Source organism: Dermatophagoides farinae, chromosome 1 (genome assembly GCF_024713945.1).
Source record: "Dermatophagoides farinae isolate YC_2012a chromosome 1, ASM2471394v1, whole genome shotgun sequence".
NCBI lineage: Eukaryota > Metazoa > Arthropoda > Arachnida > Sarcoptiformes > Pyroglyphidae > Dermatophagoides > Dermatophagoides farinae.
Window position 1 is genome coordinate 2610656 of NC_134677.1, and position 8557 is coordinate 2619212.

Below are 8557 nucleotides of genomic sequence, written 5' to 3' on the forward strand. Positions count from 1 at the left end.
GGAAATGGGTAGAAGAAAAACAATTGAAACGGAATCAATTTCACCGGAACTACTATGTAGATTTAGTCAGCAGAAAAAAAAATTTTTGCTTTTGCTGCTACTGCAGCTATTGCCTACCAATATATAATTTTAATGTCCATAAAACTAAAAATCAGTCAAAATTCATTTCAGGACAAACATCAATCATAATAATAATAACAATAATAATAACTACACACATATATGAATGAAACCTAAATAATAAATACGATCATCGTATTGACAAATTGAGGACAACAATAATAACAAAAAACATTTTTTTTTATTAAAATGAAAAAGGAAACATATGTGTGTGTGTGGTATAGTTGTTTTTGAAACCATATATATTGTGTGTATGTGTGTGTGTATGTGTATGTGTATACAGTATTCAAAGTGTTTCACTAAGTGAATCAGTCAACGAGTCAGTATGTAAAATATCGAAAATGATGAATCGATCATCACAGGATATGTGTTTTTTTTTGTGGTTGTAAATGTGAATTATATATGGACATTGCATACGTTACGTTTCATTTATAATAATGATGATGATTTTCATGTTGTTGTCGTTGTTGTTGTTGTTGTTGTTGTTGTTGTTGTTGATGTTTATTCATATATACACATTGGAACAATTACCGACAATTTTGTTTTTCTGGCTATCTCATTGAACCTTTTTTTTCTGATATTTTTGTTTGGTTGTTTGGTTGATTGTTTCTGTTTGTTTCATAGAAAAAAAAATTGCGAATTGAATTTAAACGGAATTGAATCTCTATCATTGACCTTGTACATTTGGATTTTTATGTCATCATAACAATGTGTATGCGTGAAACAGTGTATCCGCGTGAACGAACACACAGCAGCAGCAGCAGCAGCAGCTGTATCCGCATCGTGTCATTTATGATAGTGGAAAGGAAAAAAAATTTGGTCATTATTTTTATTGAAAAAAAATAGGAAAAAAAACACTAATTAACTCATTCAATTTATGTCAACATAAAATGATAACTTTTTTTTCTATGGAAAAAAAAATTACAAACAGCTGAAAATCAAAATATAATATGCGCATATGATAAGTATTGGTCACTAGCCACAGCCATCAACCAATCATTATCATTATATTAGACGTCATCGTTCTTTGGTGAAAGAAAATAAGCTTATTCATCATCATCCATTGCTAACATCAAAATTATCGACTGGAATATCAATCAGAATTTCATTTCAAAAAAAGATAAAATTAAGAATGAATGAATGAATGAATGGCATGAAATGAAATTGAATAAAAAAAATGGCAAATGAAATAAAAAGTACCTGAATACCAATTGAAATTGAAAAAATACTAAAAGATTAAATGAAAAAGGAAAAAAAAACATTACCTTTACCCATAATGAATGAGTGTGATAATTGAAGAAATAACTAAAAAAATTAATCACATTATTCGGCTTTTTTACATTATTCAACAATGATAATCGTAATTGATGTTTGTTTGATGACGTTGATCATTACCGAATCTTTTTTTTATTTTTTTGCTAAAAGTTTTATTTTTTCATCAACACAATCTATTAAAAATTTTCTTTTTTTTCATTTATTTCAAAGGAAAATGAGGGATAATTTTTTTTTTGTCATAAACGGACATTTTTGGTTCGTTTAAAAATTTAAATATTTACATTTGAGATATTTGCCAATATACAAGATGTCCTTGGAGAAAGATGACTCTATTTTTATATATAATCGATATATGCCGGTCATCATTTGAATGATTCATCATCATTGGCAATGTACAAAATTCACTTTCTTTTCCTTTACTTAACTTTTATTAATTGATTGGAATAGACAATAATCAAGGTTATCAAATCAATGGAATTCGATTATGTTACCGATACGAACCTTAAAAACAAAACACAAAAAAACACCAATATAATCGATTCATATGAGCTCATTAATTACCATTTAAAATACATCAATGATATATTCCAATATCCAAATGAAAACTAAGGAATTAATTAATTTCATCGAATCAAGTTGTTGTTCAATCTTGAATTTTTCTAGTATTTATAAATCGGTTTCATGTTTTTTCCCTTTCTTTTTTTTTAATTTACATCATCATAATCATTTGATATTTTAGTGCATCTGGATCGTGGAAGAAATGAAAAATATCCAGTTTTTCGAGGACACACAAATACACACCGAAGGTGGAGGTGGTAGTCATCTTTGTATTCGTTATTATTATTATTTGATCGTGATGTTAGAAATTCACTTTCACGATTTCACTATTACGTGATGAATACAGAGAGAAAAGGAGAGAGAGAGAGAGAAAAGATATTTATATACACTTTACCAGTCAAGTATGAAAAGAGATCATCATCGAACAAGGCAAACATTGGCCATCATGATGATGATGATGATGAACAGAAGAAAACCTGAATCATTTCACCAAAAAAGGTAGGTAGGAGCCATTCATTTTCCATCCATCTTCAATGTATGTAATGCTTGATTTGTTTTTCTGTTTTCAATCGTTATTGTTGGTTGGTTGGTTTGCTAATTTCAGGTTGGAAAAAAAGGCGAACCTTTTTTCAGGTTTTATTTTTTTTCTCCTCCATCTTCAAAGAAAAAAAAGAAATACTAAAATGGTTGTCTGTCGGGTATGTACTTGCACACACTTGTGTCTTCTCATTATTCTTCATTTTTTTTCACTGATTTTATTTTTACTTTTCACCTGTTGCTGATGATGATGATGATCCTTGGTGCAAACCTGTTTGAATTCTATTCTTATTTGGTTTCGTTTTTATTTCTTCTTCTGATCTCATACATTTCACATTCATATTCACATCATGAATATATCTCTGTTTTTCTTGTTCGCTTTTCTTATTTCTACCTTTATCATCATCATCGTTATTATGTCAGTCGATATGATGATTTGGTGACCAAGTCGCCGAGAGAAGGAGAAAGAGAAAGAGTAAATGAATGAATAAAGAAGCCTGCTGACTCACTGACTCACTGACTGACATTACATTAATGATTGTCGTCAGTGTATCTATGTCGAATTCACCATTGATGATGATGATGATGATGATGATTGTAATCAAATCAAATCAAAGAAAAAAAAATTTGGTTTAAAAGGGAAAAAAACATCAAATAGAGAAAATCATATGATCATCAGGGTCCAAATTATTATTATTTTTTTTTATTGTTATTGTTGTTGTTGTTGTCATCATTATTATCATCAACAACCCAATCTTAGTTTGTTTTTTTTCTCTTTCTCCAATGTAGAAATATATTTGAGAATCAAAATCGACCTTTACCTGTGTGTGTATGTGTGTGTGTGTGTTTGTTGTTTATATAAGCAAAAATATTATTATTATTGCAGCCATTATTTTTTATCTTTCTATTTTTTTTATGATATTTATTTATCTCGAATCGTTTCGTTTAACATAACAAAAATAATCAGAAAATAACGTCTTTTTATTTTTTTTCTATTCTGGAAAATAACACATACAGATTTTTTTTTATTTTTATTTTTTTTCACCTGGATTAAGTATTGAAAGTGTTGAATACATACATACACAATAACTCAAAAACAAATATTATACATTCTTGATTTTAGTGAAAATGGTGGCCATGACCATCTTCTTCTTTTTTTTTGTTACCATATGATTGACACTCTTATTTATAGTTGTAGCCATCATCATCATCATCATCTCATTATTATTAGAGATGTAAAGATCTATCTTTCAATGTGTAAATTGGTTTTAACAAAAGTATAGATAATTTTTGTTGCTTTGATTGTATTTGGATCCTTGTTGTTGTTGTCGTCGTTGTTGTTGTTGTTGTTAAGAGAAAAAAAAATTGTCGATTAGTGAATCATCATCTGTACGAATGAACACAGTGGCAATGAAAAGAAATGACAATCACAATAGAGGCTGGGTGGTTCTGGTGTAATCTATTTTTTTTTTTTTTTTTTTTTTGATTCCATGGTCCAATGAAATGTTTAATGAAAATGAAAAAAAATGATCAATCCTTTAATTCATATTTTTTCAACCCTGTCAATTTTTTTTTACTGCACTATAGTTGAAATGCTTCATGGCCCGAAGCCTAATTTCATGGTCAAAATAATTTTGATGAGAATGACGATAATGATCATCATGATGATGATGATCATCATCATCATCAATATCAATAACTGACAAGAACAGCAACCTACAACCACAACAGCAATTCAAAAAAAAAGTCAATCAAGAAAATCGGGTTTTTTCTTCACATTTTTTTTTTGCTTCTCATTTGAAAACATATATGAAGATCATCAGTTTTTGATTATGAAATTTTTTAATTAAAAAAAAGAAAGAGAAAAAATTTTATTAAATCCCACTTATTTCTAACCAGAAAAATTTTGATAATAGTAAAATTACTTTCTCCATCACTCTCTCTCTCTCTCTCTCTCTTGAAATTTTCAAAAAAATTGAATTGAAAATCAATTGATGTGTGTGTGTGTTTTAAAATAGAATCCATTTCGTCCTGTGTGTGTGTGTGTGTGTGTGGCAATCTATATCCAAGTATGGCATTGAATCAAAGAATGAATCCATTATATTTGTAGGTTTTTGGTCACAATTATAATGATGATGATGATGATGAAGGTGTAATAATAACAACAACAACAACAACAACAAAAACAACAACGACACAACACAAATAACAATAAATCACCGAAACAACAACAAAATGATAAATAAAAGCTCTGTCCTTTTACACAACAACAACAACTTTGTTTGGATATATATATGTGTTTATAGAGTGGTTGTATATCATCATCATTACTATTATTTTAGATTACTTTATTTTTTTTTCTAAACTATTATTAGCACAAAACACACACACACACACACACCAATATGGTAAACATTTTTTGGCATGTGTGTGTGTGTGTGTGTGTGTTATCAATTAGCATCATTATTATCATTAAAAATATTAAAAAAAAAAAAATATCCAATTCTCACTTGATCTTAACACAATAGTGGTATATATACTGATATTTATTTTGTGTGTGTGTGTATGTTTGTGTTTTTAGGTGGATTCATTATTATTTTGTTATTATTGTTTTTTTTTCTGAATTTGTATTTTGTTTCAAAAAAAATAGTGAGAATTTACGTGAAATGAATATGTGATTATGCATTCATCCGTTTTTTTTAAACAAAAAAAAAATGTACCAGAAACGGAATCCATTTTGTAACAAAACAAAACAAAAAAAAAATTTTATTTTTATAAATCCATAAATATATAATATTTCGAGTAACAAAAATGAAAAATACAAAACACTAAAAGTTAGTTAATCATAATATATGATGATGATAATGATGATGATGATTATTATAATGATAAATAATGTATATATTGTTCATCAGAGACACACATATATATACACACAATGCAAATTGTTGTATACAATGTCCACATTGGAAAACAGAAAAAAAAAATTGGCCTTATCCTTGAAATTGAAAATTGTTGCATTATAACACAAAATAAATACAATGGCGCCAACCATGTGTGTTCTATTCATACACACACACACACATACACACAAATTATAATGGATGTGAATTAGATGGTGATGATGGTAGCTAAACAAAAAAAAAATGTGCAAAAAAAATATTGACACGTTCGTTAGTTGTTGTTGTCGTTGTTGACCCCCTTTCATTACATTTCCCTTTTTTACTTTCCCTTGTTTATTTCATCAACACCATCATCATCATTGCTATGGATCATGGCCATCATTTATGAACTAAACACATACAAACACACACTGCCACCAGTAGCCATTCAATTGAATTCATTTCCATTCAATTTCAAATGTATGAAGGAAACCATAATAGTCGGTTGAGATGATGATGATGATGATGATGATGATGATGGCTCAGCGTAGAATATGAAAGAAAAAAAAAATGCAAAATCACTAAATCATCCTCAAGATATAGCAGTTGAATGAATGAATGAATGGATGGATAGGCAAAAGACAATAAGACAACACCATCATCATATAATCACCATACTCACACACACACACACACACACACACACACAAATAGTCATTTACACAGAATGATGACTTTCCATCATCGTGATCATCATCATCAACGGTTCTATTCTATATAGTAGATATAAATGAAATGCATATACATTTAATAATGACGAGTTTCAGAACCTGTCTTTTTTTCTATATGGTAATAATAATATAATAATCATCAACACAATATACAACAATAGTTATGGATAATTGTGATGATGATGATGGTGGTGGAAAGTAGTGAAGATTGACTTAATTTGCTTTCACTTCTACGAAAAAAAATATATAAATTCTTTATGCCCATCATTATTTTCATAGCTGAATAAAAAAAAAGAATGAAAGAAAAAAAAAACAAGAAAAGAAACAAAAGTAAATATGGTTTGGTAGGAAATTATTTTTTTTTTTTTTTTTTTGTTATCCATTCTCATATTCATCATTTTGAACACTTTAGAATCTACTAAAGTATAGATTTTTTTTATCGTATACCGATGGCGGAAGATTTGATGATCAATTTTTTCCATATGAATGATGTCAATTTTGTTATCGTTATTATATATTGTGCATGTGTGTGTGTTTTTTTACTACTTGAATATAAAATGTTTCCTTGGGCGCCATATGGAATTTTTTTCTTTGCAAAAAAAATACTTCAATAATTTCACCTTTGGACCATCATTTTGAAATAACAATATCGGTGAGGATGATGATGATGATGATGAAAGGAACCAAATGATGCATGCATGTTCAAACAAAACTGGACTGAAAACTAATCGACCAGTAAAACAGAGGTGTATGTTATCGGACCAATAAAATATAACAATGGATGTTATCATTATTACCACTTCTAATGATGATGATGATGATGTTGGCGAATTCTCGTTTTTTCCAATGTTCCTATTTTCTTTCTTTATTCACTTTGATAAGCTGCATTGATTTTTTTTACGGAGATAATAATAGTGAAAAAAAACTTTCGTCTTGTATCAGAATACTATTTTTGGATATTTTAAATCGAATCAATTGGTAATTATTCCCAAATATTTCTTGTATCTTGCATACAAAGCTACCGGATTCTGTTCTAAAAGTCTGATAAACACACACACACACACAGACAGATACAAATACCAAGCATGTCTATCTCCTATCCATGAAGATTTTTTTTCATAATAAAATTATTCCAGGTGTTGTTTAGTCTATACGATAATGATAATGATAATTTGCCGGATGGACCAATGATTATATTATATCGAAATTAAATGTTAACTATTTCTCATTATTTTTCTCTCCATATAATTCCAATAAAAAGGTATGTTCCCATCAACAACAAACATCTCAAATTGACAGCATCACCATCAACAGCAGCAGCAGCAGCAGCAGCATGCTTGTCAATTATTTTCATGGCCGTATACAAAAAAAGCAAACCCTTCAGGTTGTATTTTTTTTATGCAATAAATCTCTTATTATACAACAAAGATGAAAAAAACCATTTATTTCATTGAATAAATTTTTTTTCATCATCATCATCATCATCATTTCATTATCAAGAAACTTTTCTTGATCAATCAAGTTTCTTTTCTTTATTTTTTTATTTTCTTACTGTCGGCCAACAACAATAATAATCCATTACAGCCAATAGATGTAATAGAAAACAAAAAGATTGACTGAGAGAAAGAGAGAGAAACAATTATTCTTCCAACAAGCAAATCGGTAATGAGGATGATTAGACAATTTGCTTCAAATGAACAACACACACACACTCACACACATACACACAACTATGACAATTTGATGATGATTTAACCAACAAACAAAATAGAAAAAAAAATGAAATGTTACCATCAGTTTTTTCTTCCACTATTCAACTTTGTAATATTTGATCTCATCGATATCATAATAAAAAAAAATAAAAAAAAAGAATATTTCTATTTATCGATTGTAGATCATCGTAATTTTTTCTTATTGTATTGTACTGGATCAGATAATACAGTTTGAACAAATATTGTTATCACTAATAAATATTGAATTGGGAAATACATTTTTATGACATTTTTTCAATCATTATTATTTTGTCCATTGAATCAAATGATGATGATGATGATGATGATGACAACAAGATCTTCATCGTTTCTGTGTGATAAAAAAAAAATATTTTTCAATCTAAATGTTACCTAAAAATTATATGGGAAACACTTGAACGATATAAACACACAAAAAAAACAAATAAAACCATTTTTTGGATTTTTATTTTCTCAAACAACAAGTTGATTTCGACTTGACAACAACAACAACAACAACAACGACAATACCAGTATATCTATGTTTGCTCATAATAATTTTCTACGATTCTTATTTAAGAAACGGCAAATAATTTATTTTCAATCTGATAATTATTATGACTTTATTATTGTTGTTGTCGTTGTCATTGTGTTGTTATCAGCTAAAAAAAATGATAATAATTCATCTTGTTTTGCCATTTACGTCATTATCATTAACATCATT

At 28.3% G+C, this 8557-nt stretch overlaps 1 long non-coding RNA gene across 1 annotated transcript; it reads right to left on the minus strand.

Annotated features, from left to right (window-relative positions):
* Window positions 1–287: 287 nt before the first annotated feature.
* Window positions 288–2359, minus strand: LOC142598176 (uncharacterized). The gene is made up of 2 exons (XR_012832484.1): window positions 1957–2359; window positions 288–1896 (listed from the first exon to the last, which is right to left on the minus strand). It is a non-coding gene; the product is annotated as an uncharacterized LOC142598176 (long non-coding RNA).
* Between the last annotated feature and the right edge of the window lie 6198 nt (window positions 2360–8557).